Below are 19,392 nucleotides of genomic sequence, written 5' to 3' on the forward strand. Positions count from 1 at the left end.
CATATACTATTAGTTTCTGAAGTATCCGGTATGATTTTCTTTTGTTTGTGCTTAGACTTGTATTTTCCATGATCACCAAGATCTTCAACAAAAGTAACTTCTGAAAAGAGTAATCAAAAGATGATTGTCAGGAAATGTGCAGGCGACACAAATTTGGTTTGAACAAGCTCATTGATGAACTATTGTTCACACAGCCAAGTGCAACAGTGACGTGAAGAGATGCATAATTCGTGTGAAAAAATCACCGCAGTAAAGCCATTTAAAGGTGCAGGAATATCTCCATTATTCCAAACAAAAACGTGCAATGTGGCATCCTAATTGCTGCACAATCTGAAAACAACCCTGATATAATATTGAAGTGACAAGGAGACAAGGAGAAATAAAGCCACAGCTATTGATGTTCTCAGTGAAGCTCAGATTATTATAAAAACAAGTTTCTTTAAATCAATGCTGAACTGTGCATATGAGTTGTCAAGCATTAAAGATGAGGTATGGGAAGAATTGGCTTTGGGTCATCTGATAGTAATTCTCTCTCTCTCTCGTTAATGTGTATATGCTTTCTGAATCACACACATAAGAACAAAAACAACCAATCAAATGATTGTAAAGTGTTATATAGACTTATACTCTCAGGAAAGCCATGTGTCAATTTTCGAAACTGTTCCTTGTGTTTTCCACAAAGTGGCACTGTGGTGCAGTGGAGATAGGTAGTTATTTCAGTTCAAGGAGACCAGCCTGAAGTAGTGACCTGGTAATGAAGCAGTCTTGAATTATCACACAAGTAGGACAGATGCAGTATCAACTTTAGTTTTAACACACTGATGAACAGACTGTAAGCTATAATGCTACATGGGTGAGGAGTCTGATCAGAGAGGCTGCCAAGAGGCCAATGTCAACTTTGCAAGAGTTACAGGCTATTTTGGCCAAAACTGGTCAAAGTGTCCAACCCAAGCACTCCACAAATCTGGCCTGTATGGTAGGATGGCAGGAACGAAGCCATTACTCAAGAAAGGCCACCCAAACATTTAGGAGGTTCTTCATGCATGTGGTAACATGTGTGGACGGATGAAACTAAACTTGAATTTTTTGGACTAAATGAAAGAGTTATGTTTGGTGCAAACCCAACACAGCCATCACCCAGAGAAACCATCCATACTGTGAAGCATGGCGTTGGCAGCATCATGTTATGGGGATGTTTCTCATCAACAGGGACTGGAGCACTTGTCAGGATAGAGGGGGAAATGAAAGGAGCAGAGCATAGAAAAGTCCTTGAGTCCAGTGTGGAGTATGGTGTGTAGATAAGTGGAAAAAAAACTAATTTAAATGCATGAAACTCTGAGGCACTGACACAACACAATGTGAAAAAGGGGGGTGTAGAATTTCACTGTATGTGTGTGTATATATACACTCACCTAAAGGATTATTAGGAACACCTGTTCAATTTCTCATTAATGCAATTATCTAACCAACCAATCACATGGCAGTTGCTTCAATGCATTTAGGGGTGTGGTCCTGGTCAAGACAATCTCCTGAACTCCAAACTGAATGTCTGAATGGGAAAGAAAGGTGATTTAAGCAATTTTGAGCGTGGCATGGTTGTTGGTGCCAGACGGGCCGGTCTGAGTATTTCACAATCTGCTCAGTTACTGGGATTTTCACGCACAACCATTTCTAGGGTTTACAAAGAATGGTGTGAAAAGGGAAAAACATCCAGTATGCGGCAGTCCTGTGGGCGAAAATGATTGTTGATGCTAGAGGTCAGAGGAGAATGGGCCGACTAATTCAAGCTGATAGAAGAGCAACTTTGACTGAAATAACCACTCGTTACAACCGAGGTATGCAGCAAAGCATTTGTGAAGCCACAACACGTACAACCTTGAGGCGGATGGGCTACAACAGCAGAAGACCCCACCGGGTACCACTCATCTCCACTACAAATAGGAAAAAGAGGCTACAATTTGCACAAGCTCGCCAAAATTGGACAGTTGACGACTGGAAAAATGTTGCCTGGTCTGATGAGTCTCGATTTCTGTTGAGACATTCAGATGGTAGAGTCAGAATTTGGCGTAAACAGAATGAGAACATGGATCCATCATGCCTTGTTACCACTGTGCAGGCTGGTGGTGGTGGTGTAATGGTGTGGGGGATGTTTTCTTGGTACACTTTAGGCCCCTTAGTGCCAATTGGGCATCGTTTAAATGCCACGGCCTACCTGAGCATTGTTTCTGACCATGTCCATCCCTTTATGACCACCATGTACCCATCCTCTGATGGCTACTTCCAGCAGGATAATGCACCATGTCACAAAGGTCGAATCATTTCAAATTGGTTTCTTGAACATGACAATGAGTTCACTGTACTAAACTGGCCCCCACAGTCACCAGATCTCAACCCAATAGAGCATCTTTGGGATGTGGTGGAACAGGAGCTTCGTGCCCTGGATGTGCATCCCACAAATCTCCATCAACTGCAAGATGCTATCCAATCAATATGGGCCAACATTTCTAAAGAATGCTTTCAGCACCTTGTTGAATCAATGCCACGTAGAATTAAGGCAGTTCTGAAGGCGAAAGGGGGTCAAACACAGTATTAGTATGGTGTTCCTAATAATCCTTTAGGTGAGTGTATATATATATATATATATTTGTTTTAATTGGAAAATCTTAATTGAAGTTTTTATAAACCGTTTAAAATGTCTTTCCATGTGTCCCTTTGTTGCCAGAGCCATATGGCAAGCAAAATTATCATTTAGAGATATCTCTAAATCATTTAAGGATATCTTCAAATATTTAAAGATATCTGCAAATCAATTAGAGATATCTGCAAATCATTTAAAGATATCTAATTTAAAAGTACATTTAGAGATCTCTCTAAATCATTTAAGGATATCTTCAAATATTTAAAGATATCTGCAAATCAATTAGAGATATCTGCAAACGATTTAGATATCTAAATAAGGTGCTTTTTAAAGATATCTCTAAATGATTTGCAGATATCTCTAAATTATTTGAAGATATCTCTAAATAATTTAAAGGTATCTGCAAATCATTTAGAGATATCTGCAAATCATGTAGAGATATCTTCAAATAACATCCTGTATGTAGCCCAAGATTATCACTTCCTGTTAACTTGTTCATTCATTTCTGTGTATCTGAATAAGGAAACAGGAAGTGATAAGCTCAGACAAAATACAGGAAGTCATTTGAAGATATCTCTAAATGATCTGCAGATATCTCTAAATGAACAGGAAGTCATTTGAAGATATCGCTAAATGATTTGCAGATATCTCTAAATGAACTGGATGCTATTTGAAGATATCTCTAAATGATCTGCAGATATCTCTAAATGATCTGCAGATATCTCTAAATGATTTGCAGATACCTTTAAATCATTTTGAGATATCTTCAAATCATTTAGAGATATCTACAAATCATTTAGAAATATCTGTAAAAAGCACCTTATTTTGATATCTCTGAATCATTTAGAGATATCTTTAAATGCATTTAGAGATATCTCTAAATGATAATTTGGCTTGCCATAGAGCCAAGCATTCATTGCAAATTAAACAAACACATTTGTCATTCACTATGGAAAAAAAAAAAAACTCCTCCTCCTCCTTACCACTCTATGTGAAAACGATCAGTTTCTGCCTTCTTTGAAGTAGAGGGGCCCTTCACATATTTTTGTTGTTATTGTTCATTATTATTAAAATAATTGAATAAAAAACAAGAACAGTGAAAGTAAATGTTGATATGGATTGAACATGGTTATTCTTTTTGCAGGGAATTACTGAAGCCAAAAAATTACCAGAACAATTTACTAGTGTTTAATACTTTTGACTTTGAAGCGCAGTGACGACTCATTCACTGTTTGAATAATGACTGTGACACCTTAAGTGACCACTGCTTTCAAAGACCTTTGATTGTCCTCTTGTAGCACAGATTTCCACAGTTCTTCACAGATCTGCATAGTTCTCCACAAAGCTTCCCATTATATATTAACTCCACAGATCAAAGGATACATGTTATGATTTATTTTTACCATTTTTGGGGGGTTTGTTTCATAGATCTACTCTACTGGCTTTGACCAGTAGTTGATCAATAGGCTGGTTACCACTACTTTATAGTATCTACAGTCTTATATAAAAACATAATATTGTGGGAAGTTATAATCTAAATTTGTATTTCCATGATCTATTATCCTTTTAATGCATTAAATTGCCAGGTTTTATTCTCACAAAGTAATCACTTCAGTAATCAATCTGCATTGGCCATATTTAAATTATTAAGGACATGAGAAACATTGTCTAGGTGAGTGAATTGTAAATTCGATTAATGTGGATTATTGCATTTTTAATATAATTCAATACATCTAAAAAATGTTTATTCTTGAAACTTTATAAAAATATAAAGTGTCACTGAATATACAGTGGGGGAAAAAAGTATTTGATCCCCTGCTGATTTTGTACGTTTGCCCACTGACAAAGATATGATCAGTCTATAATTTTAATGGTAGGTGTATTTTAACAGTGAGAGACAGAATAACAACAAAAAAATCCAGAAAAACGCATTTCAAAAAAGTTATAAATTGATTTGCATGTTAATGAGGGAAATAAGTATTTGACCCCTTCGACTTAGTACTTGGTGGCAAAACCCTTGTTGGCAATCACAGAGGTCAGATGTTTCTTGTAGTTGGCCACCAGGTTTGCACACATCTCAGGAGGGATTTTGTCCCACTCCTCTTTGCAGATCCTCTCCAAGTCATGAAGGTTTCGAGGCTGACGTTTGGCAACTCGAACCTTCAGCTCCCTCCACAGATTTTCTATGGGATTAAGGTCTGGAGACTGGCTAGGCCACTCCAGGACCTTAATGTGCTTCTTCTTGAGCCACTCCTTTGTTGCCTTGGCTGTGTGTTTTGGGTCATTGTCATGCTGGAATACCCATCCACAACCCATTTTCAATGCCCTGGCTGGGGGAAGGAGGTTCTCACCCAAGATTTGACAGTACATGGCCCCATCCATCGTCCCTTTGATGCGGTGCAGTTGTCCTGTCCCCTTAGCAGAAAAACACCCCCAAAGCATAATGTTTCCACCTCCATGTTTGACGGTGGGGATGGTGTTCTTGGGGTCATTCCTCCTCCTCCAAACACGGCAAGTTGAGTTGATGCCAAAGAGCTTGATTTTGGTCTCATCTGACCACAACACTTTCACCCAGTTCTCCTCTGAATCATTCAGATGTTGGCAAACTTCAGACGGGCCTGTACATGTGCTTTCTTGAGCAGGGGGACCTTGCGGGCACTGCAGGATTTCAGTCCTTCACGGTGTAGTGTGTTACCAATTGTTTTCTTGGTGACTATGGTCCCAGCTGCCTTGAGATCATTAACAAGATCCTCCCGTGTAGTTCTGGGCTGATTCCTCACCGTTCTCATGGTCATTGAAACTCCACGAAGTGAGATCTTGCATGGAGCCCCAGACCGAGGGAGACTGACAGTTATTTTGTGTTTCTTCCATTTGCGAATAATCGCACCAACTGTTGCCACCTTCTCACCAAGCTGCTTGGCGATGGTCTTGTAGCCCATTTCAGCCTTGTGTAGGTCTACAATCTTGTCCCTGACATCCTTGGACAGCTCTTTGGTCTTGGCCATGGTGGAGAGTTTGGAATCTGATTGATTGATTGCTTCTGTGGACAGGTGTCTTTTATACAGGTAACGAGCTGAGTGTTCCTAATCTCAGCTCGTTACCTGTATAAAAGACACCTGGGAGCCAGAAATCTTGCTGATTGATAGGGGATCAAATACTTATTTCCCTCATTAACATGCAAATCAATTTATAACTTTTTTGAAATGCGTTTTTCTGGATTTTGTTGTTGTTATTCTGTCTCTCACTGTTAAAATACACCTACCATTAAAATTATAGACTGATCATTTCTTTGTCAGTGGGCAAACGTACAAAATCAGCAGGGGATCAAATACTTTTTTCCCTCACTGTACATTCCGTATTTGGAACAGGTACAAATGGATTTATTGATCTTGATGTCAGAAGAAATAATGCTCCATGTCTTTCTTCTCAGAATTATAGAGGAAAAATATGATCACAAAGTGAACTTCTATTATTATACAATGAAGCATTGTAAACACTGTAAAGGAAGCACCCAGCCACACTCAATTTGACACAACCTAGACTAATTATCTGGATATTAAAATAGCCCTATATGTATCTGATTAAATGCATTTTTACAAAAGCGACTAAACCATAACTTAATATGTTTTTGTTTTTTTAATTCAAGACGTATGGTAGTTTTGTTTAATTGACAACTACCAGTACAGATCATCAGTTTGTCAAGTGATGAAATGAGAAGGAGAGTACAGAATATTAATTTCAGAAGCAGAACATCATGCTCATTTCAATGTAAATGCTAACATTCATACATGGTTTTCCAAACCAAAAAACAAAACAAAAAAACAAAACAAAATGGAAGTTACATAAACCTGAAGTATGGTACTTGCTAGACAGCACAATACAAGTAAAAGTGGCTTACTGACCTTTTTCCACTCTGCTGTTTTTATTTTTTTATTTTTTTCTTGAATGCTTGCATATCCTACAGTGCATGATGGATCACAGCAAACTCTCCATTTAGGAAATATCTCCCTCTAGGTCTGTTGCGATATTTTTAGGTAAGTTAAAAATGGAAAGACATTTAGTTTACTTGTGGATTGAGCTGACTGTAGTCAGAAGCATTCAGAAATGATCTGAAACGATGCCAATGGTACAGGATGCAGTTGGTTAAATTCCAAACATGAACACAGCACTTAAATGCCTAAATCATTACATCAATGGACTGCTCATATATTGAGATAATGTTATGTGATGAATGGTATTGTACAAATATAGAATAATTTATTTCAAGCCAATGAAAAAGACAGATTTTTATGGTATTTTTTGTTTTTAATTTGCAATCTCTAAATGCAAGGGGAAAGGTCCTTAGATGGTGACTAACTCCATTTATATTTTTTAAAAGCCAAGAGAGTTTCATGTCCAAGTCCTCAGTTCTGTCTCTGGGAAGATAGAAGAGACATCGTGGTCATCTCAGACGAATAAGTTTGCAGTATGAAACTAATAATAGTTATTTATTTATGGAAACTTTGTGGGGTTACTGAGAAGTTAAAATTACAAAACATCTTCTCTCCCTCTGCTACATCTGCACCCTCTTTGAAAAAAATGCAGGTTTAAATGTAACCCTGTTAGCTGCAAAGTTTTTCAAAGCAGAGAAACAACTAATTCTGGATTCGTCACTCAAGTTATTTATAATTGAATTACCCCTTGCTTCCCCTTCTCCTCCTTGCCTTTGCCCCCTCCTTGCAGATGCTGATCAGCTACTGTTACTCAGCGCCCTGCCTCGGTTCTAAAGTATATTTGGGCTGCATTTGCCAAGAGCAATAAACAAGCATAATAGAATTGCAGAGGGTTAGAGATAGCAGACTGCGCATCCCTGATTACCCCGCAATGCCACCAGAGTGCTAACAAGACCGGGCTGCTTCATTGTGCATTCGGAGCAAGTCCCACCAATGTAGGTCATCCTGGTAACAGCCACTTCTTTCTGAGGCATGTATTCTCCTACCAGGTTTTAGTCACTGGTCTGGTGTCACATCTTAAAGAGGCACCAGCCTAGTTCTGTAGTGTGGATGCCTGAGACATTCATGCATGTGCCTTCATGTTTCTGTACCTGAGAAGCAAGAGTGTAAGTGTTTATTTTAATGTTAATGTTTTGACTAGTAGGGATCTGTAGAATGCAGGATAGTTTTGAAGATATTGGGAGCAGTTGTAACATCCACTGGTATGTGGTATGTTTTATGTGAATTGCAGCCTATAATAGCCGAGATATAAAGTTTCTGCATACATGCCTTGATTTTGGTTTCTGTGGTTCATCCCTTCCTCTAGGCATCCTGGATACCACCTCTGCCCCAGAAATCTCACTTACAAATACCAAATAAAAAATGTAAAAGTTAGATTATGGATATTTCTTACATTTGAACAAGGTAAGGCACCCAGGTAACTAAAAAGATGATGGGGGTATTATACCGACTCTAAAAGCAAGAGTATCATTCAACAATGTACAAAAGTGAAACAAATTAGTTAGAAAATGTAGTGTTGGCCTACTGATTCATTTAAGTAATTTAAGAAGCATCTTACCAAAACTCTTGAAATTGTCTGAAATGTTAAGAAATATCTTTGTTGAGAAAGACTTTTATATTAAAAAACAAATAAAAACGTACCCATCTCTCTGTGTTGTATAATTTGCTTGTGGTTGTATTACATTTCAGGTGTCGTTGTGTTACTGGTGACAGGTATTCGATTCTGCAAATGTAGTGTAAAATGAAATGTAATGAGGAAAACAGGGTTTTGTGGATGCTAATGTGCACTGTCAATCAGTCAGTCTGACACCGGTCACTGTCAGTCCATAAACCAGTGCACTGTATCCTCTGACATCATCAGGTGTTTGAACAGATTAACAGTAGATTTGTAGCTGCTAGTAATTTATATATTAACATGTCTGGGTGGAGTGCATTGTTAAGGTGTTTGAGTGCTAAGCTGATTAAGGTACATGTTAATGATGGTTTTAAAACCTTTATGGATTAAATAATTAAAAAAAATAACCATCCAAATAACCTATTCTAAATTGGAAAGGGAATAGCTATGTTGAGACAAGGGGAAATTATCCTGAGAAGCACTAAAGGACAAAACCAAACAATTATGCAACATCTTCTCAAACCTGTATTTAGATAGAGTGCCTCCATATTATAAAGAGCACCTCCAGAATTTGAGTTCTGTCAGTTTTATTTCTGTTGAGGCTGATAATTTAAATATGGCAGTGTGTACATAATACATATGTACAGTGAGGGAAAAAGTATTTGATCCCCTGCTGATTTTGTATGTTTGCCACCTGACAAAGAAATGATCAGTCTATAATTTTAATGGTAGTGTTTTAACAGTGAGAGACAGAATAACAACAAAAAAATCCAGAAAAATGCATTTAAATTTTTTTTAAATTGATTTGCATGTTAATGAGGGAAATAAGTATTTGATCCCCTATCAATCAGCAATCAATCAATCAGATGCCAAACTCTCCACCATGGCCAAGACCAAAGAGCTGTCCAAGGATGTCAGGGACAAGATTGTAGACCTACACAAGGTTGGAATGGGCTACAAGACCATCGCCAAGCAGCTTGGTGAGAAGGTGACAACAGTTGGTGCGATTATTCGCAAATGGAAGAAACACAAAATAACTGTCAGTCTCCCTCGGTCTGGGGCTCCATGCAAGATCTCACCTCGTGGAGTTTCAATGATCATGAGAACGGTGAGGAATCAGCCCAGAACTACACGGGAGGATCTTGTTAATGATCTCAAGGCAGCTGGGACCATAGTCACCAAGAAAACAATTGGTAACACACTACGCCGTGAAGGACTGAAATCCTGCAGCACCCGCAAGGCCCCCCTGCTCAAGAAAGCACATGTACAGGCCCATCTGAAGTTTGCCAGTGAACATCTGAATGATTCAGAGGAGAACTGGGTGAAAGTGTTGTGGTCAGATGAGACCAAAATCGAGCTCTTTGGCATCAACTCAACTCACCGTGTTTGGAGGAGGAGGAATGACCCCAAGAACATCATCCCCACCGTCAAACATGGAGGTGGAAGCATTATGCTTTGGGGGTGTTTTTCTGCTAAGGGGACAGGACAACTGCACCACATCAAAGGGACGATGGACGGGGCCATGTACCGTCAAATCTTGGGTGAGAACCTCCTTCCCTCAGCCAGGGCATTGAAAATGGGTTGTGGATGGGTATTCCAGCATGACAATGACCCAAAACACACAGCCAAGGCAACAAAGGAGTGGCTCAAGAAGAAGCACATTAAGGTCCTGGAGTGGCCTAGCCAGTCTCCAGACCTTAATCCCATAGAAAATCTGTGGAGGGAGCTGAAGGTTCGAGTTGCCAAACGTCAGCCTCGAAACCTTAATAACTTGGAGAGGATCTGCAAAGAGGAGTGGGACAAAATCCCTACTGAGATGTGTGTAAACCTGGTGGCCAACTACAAGAAACGTCTGACCTCTGTGATTGCCAACAAGGGTTTTGCCACCAAGTACTAAGTGAAAGGGGTCAAATACTTATTTCCCTCATTAACCCCCAAAGCATAATGTTTCCACCTCCATGTTTGACGGTGGGGATGGTGTTCTTGGGGTCATTCCTCCTCCTCCAAACACGGCAAGTTGAGTTGATGCCAAAGAGCTCGATTTTGGTCTCATCTGACCACAACACTTTCACCCAGTTCTCCTCTGAATCATTCAGATGTTCATTGGCAAACTTCAGACGGGCCTGCACATGTGCTTTCTTGAGCAGGGGGACCTTGCGGGCGCTGCAGGATTTCAGTCCTTCACGGCGTACTGTGTTACCAATTGTTTTCTTGGTGACTATGGTCCCAGCTGCCTTGGGTTCATTAACAAGATCCTCCCGTGTAGTTCTGGGCTGATTCCGCACCGTTCTCATGATCATTGAAACTCCACGAGGTGAGATCTTGCATGGAGCCCCAGACCGAGGGAGACTGAAAGTTATTTTGTGTTTTTTCCATTTGTGAATAATCGCACCAACTGTTGTCACCTTCTCACCAAGTTGCTTGGCGATGGTCTTGTAGCCCATTCCAGCCTTGTGTAGGTCTACAATCTTGTCCCTGACATCCTTGGACAGCTCTTTGGTCTTGGCCATGGTGGAGAGTTTGGAATCTGATTGATTGATTGCTTCTGTGGACAGGTGTCTTTTATACAGGTAACGAGCTGAGATTAGGAGCACTCCCTTTAAGAGTGTGCTCCTAATCTCAGCTCATTACCTGTATAAAAGACACCTGGGAGCCAGAAATCTTGCTGATTGATAGGGGATCAAATACTTATTTCCCTCATTAACATGCAAATCAATTTATAACTTTTTTGAAATGCGTTTTTCTGGATTTTTTGTTGTTATTCTGTCTCTCACTGTTAAAATACACCTACCATTAAAATTATAGACTGATCATTTCTTTGTCAGTGGGCAAACGTACAAAATCATCAGGGGATCAAATACTTTTTTCCCTCACTGTATATAATTAAAATAATTGAGATGCCACCATTATCCATGTAACCCTAAATATCTGTAACCTTTTCCATTTATGCAAAGTATATTTTTTATGTATTTTATACAATCTACCCTATTTAGAGAAAAGGTCCTCACTTTGGAAAGATTCTGATTTGGTGGAGTTCACAAGTTTCCTTTTTGAAAAATCAAATCCTGCAAACAAAGGTTTCCTGAAAAACATGGGCATTACCATAGATGTAAGTACACTTTCCTTTACGTGATAACAGACTCTTTATTAGAAACAACAGGTTAGGTTGATGTTAAAGTAAAATAAAATTAAAACACACTTTTATCAGTTTGACCTGCTAGCTGGGTGGCAAACTACATGAAAGATTAACACTGGTCATAAAAATTTAAATTAAATACAGGAAAAGACAAGATTTTGTTTCAGGAGGGCATTTTAAAGCCTTGTCTTTCCCATTCAGTGTTCTTTGTACCCCCCAGTGTAATGGCTGATCCTAGCAGAAGGGAGATCGCCGTGTTTCTGGGGCTGCACAGGCTGATAAGAAGGCCGCCCAGTCAATCCTGCTTCACAAGGGCAGGAGTTGATTCACGGCCATCCATCAGTCACGCACAGGAAAACACTTTGGCCCTCAGGTATAGGCATCTTGGAAATCCTTGCATCAAGGGCATTCACAACCTAATACAACAAAATGGCACAATTAGAATTTGGAAAAAAAATAAAAATAAAAATAAAAATATATATATAGTAAAATATTTTTTAAATGAGACACGAAGGTACACTATTTGTGTTTGAGTTTTTATGAATGCTGAATTAAGGCAGTGTCAAGGTCAGAGTGGTCAGGTATTAAGCAGTTAAGAGAAATGGAGTCATCTGTTACATTACAGAAGCCACCAGAGAGTTTTGATACTGTCAACTCATCCCTATAGGGGCCAGTGAACAAGCTGACAGTGAGTGTTACTTGTGACTGTGTCAGAATGTGCTCTTTTCACATTTGAAGTGTTTCCCTTTTAAAGATCAGTTGGCAACCGCAAGAATGTTCTATCTGAAAGGTAGGACCCCAATGTTATTCCATCTGTCCTACCAAATTGGAGACATTTCACAGACCCCAGAACCGCTTTAACCTAATGATAAAGTCAAATGTGACACTTTTACATTTCTTTTTTTTTTGTTAACTTGTGTTTTTCCATTCCTGTTTGAAAACAGGGAAAGTATTATCTTTACTTTCCCACATATTGGACAGTGCTTCAATTTATGCTGCACATTCTTGGTTTAATTAAAGGGAAACAAATTATTTGTCAAGCGGCTATACATCACATCAGTAACACAAGAAAGAAAACAAAATGTCAGATTATGCATGAATAAAATAGTAACTGAAATATTCATACCATTAGTCATACTTTCCCAAACATTTTATTTTAAATAATTCTGCATTGTGTAACAGTTTTCTAACCAACCTAAATGAGTAATCTATGAATAAGCACATAAAATGACAGTTCCAAGATAGCATTGCGAAAAACTGTTTTCACTGATCATTATAATTGGATCCCAGAACAATTCTGTTGATTCCCATAAGATATTGTCACCTGGGAAATGTGACACCATCTAATATTTTGTTTCCAAGCTTCCCATCTAGAACATTAAAACATAGGTGCTTAATTGGAGGCAGTAAGCACAAAGTAAAAAGAAAAATCTCTTTAAACTTAGAATTTTAGTTCCTTTTTCTGTTAACCTGCCATTGTATCTGCTGCTGCGTATCTCCAGGCTCCATTGAAGACTAGATGCATAACTTGGATCACAGAAACTTGGACCAGCTACAAAGAAGCCGTAGAACCCTAAAGCTCTTCAACAAAGCAATATTACCTAGACTCAGGCACATTAAGTCCTGGAAAGCCCTTTAAATTAAACAATTTTTGGAGAATTATCTACAGAAATCATTGTGAGCAGTGCTGGCCTGCAAATTCAGTTTCAAGATTACAGTATTTCAAGGATACAGTATTATGTCATGAATAAATGCTCCGAACACAGTCTTAAATCTGACATATAGAATAGAACACAAACAAATATATGCTACATGTGTTTACCATTATCAGAATTTATAATAATTTGATCTTGTTTGTTAACTTTTCCTTTGTAATGGCATGGCCATGAATTTGGTATTGGACTTTCATTAATGAAATCCCAATGTGTCAATGTTGGTCATCATCCACTAGACAGTAAGAAATCTGTGTGTTTTCACTAAGCTCAATCATCAATAATGTCTGCGTAGAAAAGCATCAATTTCCTCACAAGTCATACATGTCTCATTTTAACTGAATCATCGGTTTATTTCTAATTCAGCAAAATGCATTCTGCTTGCAAACAGATACAGAAATTAGAAGTTATGTCCTATCATCTAGCTTTAATCTTTTTTTTTAATTTAGTTTTGTTTACCCAGTAACTATGAATTCAGCAGAAACGCTGGTGCAGTTTGTTCAGATACTAATAACCCTTCCCCTGAAATGCAACCCCTCTTTCTCTTTCCTAGCAGGCAATCATTCTCTCTTTCCTGGTCATCAAACTTGAATGTGAGTTGGAAAGAGTGAGCATTAAACACACTTTCTAAAAAGTGCCTTTGGGTACCCTGACACCAAGTAGGGGATATAAATAAAACATTGGTATGTAAAACTTGAAGCTCCAGTCTTCAGGCCATCACGGTGTAAGAAATATTAAAGGAATGAAAGAAAGAAATCATCTGTAATAATGAGGGTAGATTAGCACACTATAGTAGAAACAGAAACATTTCTTTGCAGCTCTTTTTCCTCCAAATTATTTTATTCATATGTAGGCCTCTGAGAAGTCATTATTTTGATAAGGTATAATTGCATTGCTTTTTCGTTGGACTTGCAATACCAGCATATGAGAAATCGTGTAATCTTTTTTTTTTTATTCTGCACCAAATTGAAAGAAAAATATTAAATTGGTTTGTGTGACAATACATAGAGCTTATTGTTCATCATTGAAATACGAACTGCGGGTAAAGTGATTCGTGACGTGTATATGTTTTCCTACAATTAATTTGAAAAAGCATGTTCGTGTTAAAAAAATTACTTAACAGAATATATAACCCAAGTATCAAACATTCAGTGAGAATATAAACCTAAATACTCACTTGAAAGAAAACCTTACAGAAAAGTAGTAAGTAGCATGTGGATTTGGTTTCACTAGGAGGAAACGCGCAGAAAACCCCTGTTGGATTATTAACTCAAGTCTTTTAAGATGATAAATTGAACTGCTTTTCATTCCACCTAAGTTCCTCGTAATTGCCTTTTAACTTTTGCTTAACTGGACCAAATTAACTCTCTTCCAGTGTCTTAAGTTGTTAAATAGAGCCAGAGAAGAGGTTTGGAGTTGTGGACTATTTGAACAGTTGTTAGGATTGATTGGTGAACATTTGAGAGATAAATTTGAGTATGATTTGTCATTGGTGTTAGTGTTGTAATGAAGTTGAACTCTAGGACTATGCATAGTTCACACAGATTTAATGGCTTTACAATACTTAATTTAAAACAATGGCTTTATAGACTGGAGTAAATGCAAGCCACCTTTCATAAGCCATAACTAGAGACACATCAAATAACATGATCCATCTAGTGCTGCTGGCAAGATTGAATAATTTTGTTTGACTTATGTATATAGACTTATGGTGTATACTTATGAATCATCCAAAAGGCTTCAGACTATAGTATGTAATAAGAAGAATATAATAAGAAAGTTTACAAATGAGAGGAGGCATTTGACCATCCTGTCCATTCATAACTAGTCTATTTTTAAATGTTCTATCTCTCTGTCCCTGTGTCCTGACAGTAGAACTTGCTTTCTTGCGGTGAAACTTGCTTTCCCATTAACAGCATTCAGATGTCAATTTTATTCAGTACAAAGAACATAAGAAAGTTTACAAACAAGAGGAAGCCATTTGACCCATCGTGCTTGTTTGCTGTCCATTAATAAGTAAATAATAATAAGTAAATAATCCAGTCTATTTTTAAATGTTCCCAAATTTTCAGATTCAACCACATCACTGGGGAGTTTGTTCAGATTGTGACTCCTCTCTGTGTGAAGAAGTGTTTCCTGTTTTCTGTCTTGAATGCCTTGAAGCCCAATTTCCATTTGAGTCCCCGGGTGCGTGTGTCCCTGCTGATCTGGAAAAGCTCCTCTGGTTTGATGTGGTCGATGCCTTTCATGATTTTGAAGACTCGAATCAAGTCCCCACCTAGTCTCCTCTGTTCCAGGGTGAAAAGATTCAGTTCCCTCAGTCTCTCAGTAGGACAATCCCTTCAGACCTGGAATAAGTCTGGTTGCTCTCCTCTGAACTGCCTCTAGAGCAGCGATATCTTTCTTGAAGTGTGGAGCCCAGAACTGAACACAGTATCCAGATGAGCTCTAATTAGTGCATTGTACAGTCTGAACATTACTGCTATGAGGGGCCGTTCAATTCAAAATTAACAGAAAAAATAAATCATATACCAAAGTGGATATATCATATAGCAGAAAAACAAAACCATATACCAAAATGGATATATCATATAGCAGAAAAACAAAATCATATACCAAAGTGGATATATCATATACAAGAAAAAATATTTCACTATCTATGGTGGAGATGTTGGGTTGGACATGCGCAGTGTGCCCAGTTGGTTAGAGATGAGAGGATCCTTCACAGGGTCACAGGCATTAGAGCCCAATGAGGGAGACATCGATCTGGACATTCATGCGCAGGCATTAATCAAAGCCTAAATTAAAGTTTACACTCTGAGGCTAGTGTATACGTTGCTCACTATGTTTTATTGTATGCTGTAGTTTATTATTAATAGGCCATGCTTTTATGATGTTGGTGTTTTCAGAAGAAGGGTCATTATTACCCAAGGTGGCGGACTCAACCTCTCACTCGCAGCGAATTAAAGATGGATGATGGGAAGTCTAGTGCATCAATGTGTTCATTTCTGTGGAGTAGGGCCAGTCCCTGAGTCATCATACTGACACGCCATTCAATACAGACCAGCTGTGTCAACGCTTTATTCATTATTATAATTATTTGTTCTACTCTGATACCATTACACACAGGGATATATATTCAAAAAATGTAATTAAAACAATCTGTACATAAGAAATAACATCCACACATCGGGAACTGAATCTGCAACACTGAACTCACAGCGCTGCTCATAACCACCGCATCACAGACATGAGGATTCATCTGACACTTGATTTAAGAGCCTACAGTCGCTGCAGACAGGTGTCCTGATTAGTTGGATATGATTGAATTATTGGAATTTCCAATTAATGTATTAATTCAGAAAAAGGCAACAAAATATGTGTGTACATATTTATATAGCATACCTATATTTATATGTACTCTATACATAGCTATAGCCACTATAGTTACTTCAATCTAGACTATAGCTGTGTATAGAGTTAACTATATTATATTAACTATATCACCCAGCAGTGGATCACCCAAAGATGTTTCAAGTGAAAAGATCTTTGGGTGATCCACTGCTGGGTGATATAGTTAATATAATTAAAAAACTAAAAATAACATTAACATACTGTATATGCACAAATGGTGTGGCAGACACTTAATTGACAGTTTGATCAAAATACGTATGTAAGGGCAGTACTGAGCAGTCATGAAAATAGATTGTTTCACTATTCGGATTGGCTTGCCTTGATTTTGAATATTAGCTGATATGTTCTGTCAATGTGATGCTGCCTCCATTTGGTATAAACTTGAACAGCATCACATTGGTCACCACCAAATTACATAAAAAAAAACATATAGTGCTATTAATACATCACAAATAACAAATACAGTACCAATAATTTAAAAACTGTTATAATTGTAATATAATATGTGTATATTAATGTATATGTACAGTCATATATGTACTATCCCAGAGTCCAGATCATTAATATATATTAGAAAAGGCAAAGGCCCTAGTACTGATCCCTGTGGAACTCCACTAACATCCTCACTCCAGTTAGAAGCGACTCCTCTAATCGACACCCTCTGTTTCCTAGACATCAACCAGTTCATAATCCATCTACTTACATTACCCTGAATGTCTACAGCTTCCAATTTGAGGATCAGTCTTTGGTGTGGAACCTTATCAAAAGCTTTTTGAAAATCTAAGTACATCATATGCTTTCACCTGATCTATAGCTGCAGTTGCATGTTTAAAGAACTCTAATAAATTAATAAGACATGATCTGCCTCGTCTATACCCATGTTGACTATCTTCAAGAATATGGTTTTCATTAAGATGCTCCTATATTTTCTGTCTAATAATTTTTTCCAACATTTTACAAGTAATGCAGGTGAGACTGATTGGTCTGTAATTTCCTGGTTCACTTTTGTCCCCTTTTTGTGGATTGTTATGACAATTGCCGTCTTCCAGTCAGTTGGAACCAGTTGGTATAGTATAGTATAGTAAACTAATAGTATGCAGAATCTTAAACTTTCCCAAATAACTGATATGTAAGTGTTATTTGTTTTAAGTTAATTAAAATATATATACATTTTCTTTATTGGCTCACATTGGTGTAAAGCAGTTTAAGGCAGTCCAGCACAAACTGAAAAAGATCAAATGGGGTTCGAACCCAAAGCTATCCTTAACCTTACTCTTGCCTTCACTATGCTGCCTCTGAGGAATTTTCCATTGTGTGGAGGGTTTGGCCTGAGGGTATATTATTGTCTAAGGTTGAGGAACACTGTGGCAAGATTCTTTAGATGAAAGGAAGGTTTAAGGACCCCTGACGGAAGAAAACAAGGATATAATATGTTTCAACCTCTCAAATCATGGCGCTGGTCTAAATATACATAGCGTGCAGTGTTTAAATTTTATATGATCGGGCAGAGCAAATACAGGCTACATAAACTCTCTTTTCATACCTCAAGGTTGTTATGGCGATAAGGTATACAGCTAGTTGTCTTGGCAATAAAAGGCCTTTAAAAAAAAGGAAAAACTCTGATGATAAATACCGAACCAGAAATACACTTTAGCATGAACTCCCAATGGCATTTGCATAAGTACTTTTTTTGTGTAGGCAGAACCACTATGAAAAATAACGATGGTATAAGCTGCAGGAGTTTGCCCGAGATCACATATGTTTATTCATTTGTGAATACTGAAGAAAAACAGTATGCCTCTCAGCTTTCTTTTTTTAGTTAAATTTGGGCTGTATTTGTGTTAACCCTTTGTCTATGAACAATCAAAATAGATAATTCAGAAGAAAAATGCACAGAAATAATAGTATTCATAACAGTACTTTTAAATATATTTTTCTCAGCTGTGTGGTATAGCAGGCTAAAGATATGTCTAAAGGCCGGTTGTAGAGTTTAAGATGATGCTTTGAGGAGTAACATACCCAGTTAAGAAGGCTGATTTGTAAATGTGTCCATAATTAATATTCATACTACATAGTCAATTTCCCAGCATATTACTGAAATACAATTACGTTCACAATGATGGACGTATTCAATACGTGTTGAGACTCCTTTAGGATGTCAGTATTTTTTTCTTCCTATACCATATGTCCCTTGTGAATATAAGAATCTAAGAAATAATATATAGATAAAGGCCTCCCCAAGACTTCTGTTGCTTCGATCTATAACTTCCTTTTCATGCCTGCAAAGTTTATTTCATCTTCCCATCTTTTATGTGATATACTTTAGTGTTGCTCAAACACTACTAACACCAAGCATTATTCCTCTCTTGCAGGACACTGTGCTTCACTCTGTTGGAAAGCATGGTCTGCATTTTTATGAGACAACTGACTTTGAAATAGCAATTCTGGCCAAAAAAGCTCAAATAAAAGGTCATAATTCTGAGATGTTTTTTGTGTGCTGAAACATCATACAGCGAATATCTCTACTATTGAGTCAGCATTGCATATTGCTAATAAATCTCGGGAGAAAACTTTCACAAATAACTAAAATGACTTGAAGGTATAAGCAGTCCTTGTTTTGTTCTGATGGGACTGTTTCATTTCATTTAGAAACCAATATGTAGTAGGGATTCCTAGACTGTTTAGATAAGCATCTCTAATGCCCCTTTTGGGTTTTGAAAAATACATTATCTGTCACACTGCACTTTGTTGATTTTGCTTATTTTGTCACTAAAATCTTATCACAAGTTCTTAAACCTTGACTAGTTTCTTTTTGTCATATGCATTGATGCTGATGGCAGTTTTTCTCGCTCGTCCGTTCTTGTTAAAGTTATTTTCCAGCCTTT

This window comes from Amia ocellicauda, chromosome 4 (assembly GCF_036373705.1).
Source record: "Amia ocellicauda isolate fAmiCal2 chromosome 4, fAmiCal2.hap1, whole genome shotgun sequence".
NCBI classification, from domain to species: domain Eukaryota; kingdom Metazoa; phylum Chordata; class Actinopteri; order Amiiformes; family Amiidae; genus Amia; species Amia ocellicauda.